Here is a 3880-nt window from a genome sequence, read left to right on the forward strand (position 1 = left end):
CATATGTCAAATGAAGATCCATAAACAGAAAAATCATCCATAAAAACCTCCATTATGTCCTCAATGAAATCTGAGAAGATTGCCATCATGCACCTTTGAAAAGTGGCTGGTGCATTACATAACCCAAATGGCATCCTCCTATAAGCAAAGGTTCCATATGGACAAGTAAAAGTGGTTTTCTCTTGATCATTTGGATGGATAGGGATTTGAAAAAAACCTGAATATCCATCTAAATAGCAAAAATAAGAATGCCTAGCCAATCTTTCTAACATTTGATCAATGAAGGGAAGTGGAAAATGATTTTTTCTAGTGGCAACATTTAATTTTCTGTAATCTATGCACATTCGCCAACTAGTCACTGTTCTGGTGGGAATTAATTCATTATTTTCATTTTTGACCACTGTCATTCCACCCTTTTTTGGGACAACATGTACTGGGCTCACCCAAGCATGCGAGATAGGATATATGATCCCTGCATCAAGCAACTTCAAAATTTCCTTTTTAACAACTTCTTTCATATTTGGGTTCAACCTCCTCTGATGTTCAATAGATGGTTTACAATTTTCTTCCAAACTGATTCTATGCATGCAAAAGTGTGGGCTTATTCCCTTAATGTCATATATGGTATATCCTAAGACTTTCCTAAATTGTCTCAACACTCTTAACAACTTATCAGCCTCTAAGGTACTTAAATTTGCATTTACAATTACTGGATAAGTGTTATTGGTGCCAAGAAATTCATACCTGAGCTGAGAAGGAAAGTTGCTTAAGTTCTACCTTAGGTGCATCTTCTTCCTTGAATGATGGTTGCTTAGATTCAACTTTTTCCTTTTGTGTGAGTTGAAAAACTGGAGTAGAAATGAATGGTGGACTTCCCTCTAAATGTTGAGCATATGCAGCCACATGAGGGTTGTCATAGTCTATGCCTCCTCCATGAACCAAACAATTTTCAAGTGGATCTTCTGGATATTTCTTTCTGAAGTGTTCTTCAACCAGCTCATCAATAATATCAATTCTCAAACAAGTATCAGCTTCAGAATGATGCTTTTTCATAGTGTTCTTAATATTGAAAACCAATTGATCCTCACCAACTCTAAGAGTCAATTTTTCTCCCTTAACATCAATCAATGCTCCTGCTGTAGCTAGAAAGGGTCTTCCCAAGATAATTGGAATATTAGAATCCTCTTCCATGTCCAAAATGACAAAGTCAATAGGTATGTAGAACTTCCCAACCTTCAGAGGCACATTCTCCAAAATCCCTTCAGGATACTTAATTGATCTCACAACAATCAAGAGAAATGTGGGTTGGCTTAAGATCTCCCATATTGAGCTTCTCATAAATGGAGAGGGGCATAAGGCTAACACTAGCCCCTAAATCACATAGAGCTTTTGTAGAACATGATTCCCCAATGTGGCATGGAATTGAAAAACTCCCTGGATCCTTGAGCTTTGGAGGAAGTTTCCTTTGGAGGATAGCACTACATTCTTCAGTTAAGGCTACAGTCTCATGGTCTTCAAGTTTCCTCTTGTTTGAGAGAATTTCTTTCAAGAATTTTGCATAAGAGGGCATTTGTGAAAGAGCATCAACAAACAACACATTTATGTATAGCTTCTTCAAAACCTCTAAAAACTTTCCAAATTGCTTGTCAAGCTTGGCTTTGTGAAATCTTTGTGGAAAGGGAAGTTGTGTCTTGTAGGGCTCTGGAGGTATATACTTCTCTTCCTTCTCTTCAATTTTCTCTTTACATTTTTCTGCACTCTTGTTTTTCACTCTCCTCAGTTTCTTTCTCATTTTCTCTCTTCTCACTATTTTCACTCTTCTCATCACTTACAACTTTCCCACTTCTTAAAGTAATGGCTTGACACTGCTCTCTTGGGTTTTCTGGTTGACTTGGAAGTTTTCCAAAAGACTTGGTACCTGAAGAAGATGCTTGTTGTGCAATCTGATTTTCCAGCATTCTGTTATGTGTTTGCATCTGTTCTAGCCTTGCTTTCATCTCTCTCATCTCCTCATCATGCTTAGTTTGGTTGGCAAGAATTTGTTGCAATAAAGCTTCTGTGGTGGAACTTTGTTCTTGCTGTTTTGGTGGAGGATTCATATTTTTCTGCTGAAAATTAGGCAATGGTTGCCTATTTTGCTGATATGGAATTCCTTGTTGCTGTTGTGGTTGAAAATTCTGATTTGGAACTTGACTTTGCTGATTTCCCCATGAAAAGTTGGGATGATTCCTCCAAGTTGGATTATAAATTTGAGAGTAAGGATTCCCCATTTGCTTGTTTCCATAATTACCAACATATGCAGCTTGCTCTCCATAGTCTACTCCATAGCTGGTAGTTCCCTCTGCATAAGCAACTTGTTGTGAACTTCCAGATGATGATGATGAACTAACCAACATACTCAAATTTTCCATCTTCTTAGCCAAAACATTTGTAAGTGCATCAAACTTGGCATTAATCATGTTGAATGGATCAAGGTCATACATTCCAGCAGCTTGCCTCTTTTGAGTTGGAGCTGGTCCTCTTGGACTACTCCAAAGATGAGTATTCTTTGCAATTTTCTCCAATACCTCATAAGCTTCATCTTCATGCGTCATAATAAATTCTCCTCCTGTTTGAGCATCAATAATCCCTCTAATTGTAGGAGTGACATTTGTGTAAAAATTCTGGTTTATCATCCATTTCGGAATGGCATGATGTGGGCATTGTCTCTCTAATTCCTTCCATCTCATCCATGACTCATATAGAGTTTCATCCTCTCTTGGTCTAAAAGCTGTCATTTGATTCCTTAATTCTTGAGTTTTTCCTGGTGGAAAATATTGTGCAAGAAATGCATCAGTGAGTTGCTCCCAATTTGTAATGGAGTTGTGAGGTAAAGAGTCAAGCCAATCTAATGCTCTATCTTTCAAAGAGAATGGGAATAGCTTCAATCTTGCTGCATCATCAGATACTCCAGGTTGTTTTTGCATATCACAAATCATAGCAAACTTCTTCAGATGTGTGTGTGGATTTTCAGAAGGATGTCCCCCAAATTGAGAATTTTGAATCATTTGAAGAACTCCAAAATCCATCTTGTAGCTATTTGCATCAATTCTTGGTCTTGCTATGCTTTCTCTCAAGTCATCAAAACGAGGAAAAGCATGATCCATCATACTTCCCCTAGGCACATTAGCATTTACAACCTCTTCACCTTGGGCTGCATTTTCATTATTTCGATCATTTCCAGCATTACCAACACCAATTCTGATTCTTTCATCAGCCATGTCTGCTTCTAATTCAGTTTCTCTCAAAGCTTCTTTTCTTTTTCTGGTTTCTTTCTTATTGGCTTTACAAAATTTCTCAATTTCAGGATTGAACAATAAGGATGTGTCACTTGAGCTTCTAGTTCTTCTCATAAAAGATTAAGAGTACCTGAAAAAGAACAAACAAACACAAAATGAAAAGATAACAAAGATAAAACTAAAAACAACTAAAATAATCAAGAATTCAATCTTAAACAAACAAATCCCCGGCAACGGCACCAAAAACTTGATGTGGCCCAACCGCAAGTGCACGGGTCGTACAAGTAATATAGAAAAGATATCGTTCCCACAAGGAGTTGTGTTAATGATTGAATTTTTGATATAAAAAGTTGACTAAATTGAACTATTTTTGAAATTAAAGCAATGAATTGATGGGTATTGGAGTATGAAATCTATATGTGCAAAAATCAATTATCTAATCAACTATGTAATGATTTAACTAAATTTGCATCAAATTAAAATAGGAAAATTCAAATATGGCAATATTCAAAATGGCAAGTAATTAAATTCAATTAAAAATTAACAATGATAAAAAGGCGATTCCGGAGTTCGGGATTTCATATTCGAGCTATTTTGGGATT

The 3880-nt window shown here is 36.5% G+C and overlaps 1 non-coding gene across 1 annotated transcript; it reads left to right on the plus strand.

The window, feature by feature from the left end:
* Positions 1-2685: 2685 nt before the first annotated feature.
* On the plus strand, positions 2686-2793 carry LOC131178086 (small nucleolar RNA R71). The gene has a single exon (XR_009147218.1). It is a non-coding gene; the product is annotated as a small nucleolar RNA R71 (small nucleolar RNA).
* The last annotated feature ends 1087 nt before the right edge of the window (positions 2794-3880 follow it).

This window comes from Hevea brasiliensis, chromosome 2 (genome assembly GCF_030052815.1).
Source record: "Hevea brasiliensis isolate MT/VB/25A 57/8 chromosome 2, ASM3005281v1, whole genome shotgun sequence".
Taxonomy (NCBI): Eukaryota; Viridiplantae; Streptophyta; class Magnoliopsida; order Malpighiales; family Euphorbiaceae; genus Hevea; species Hevea brasiliensis.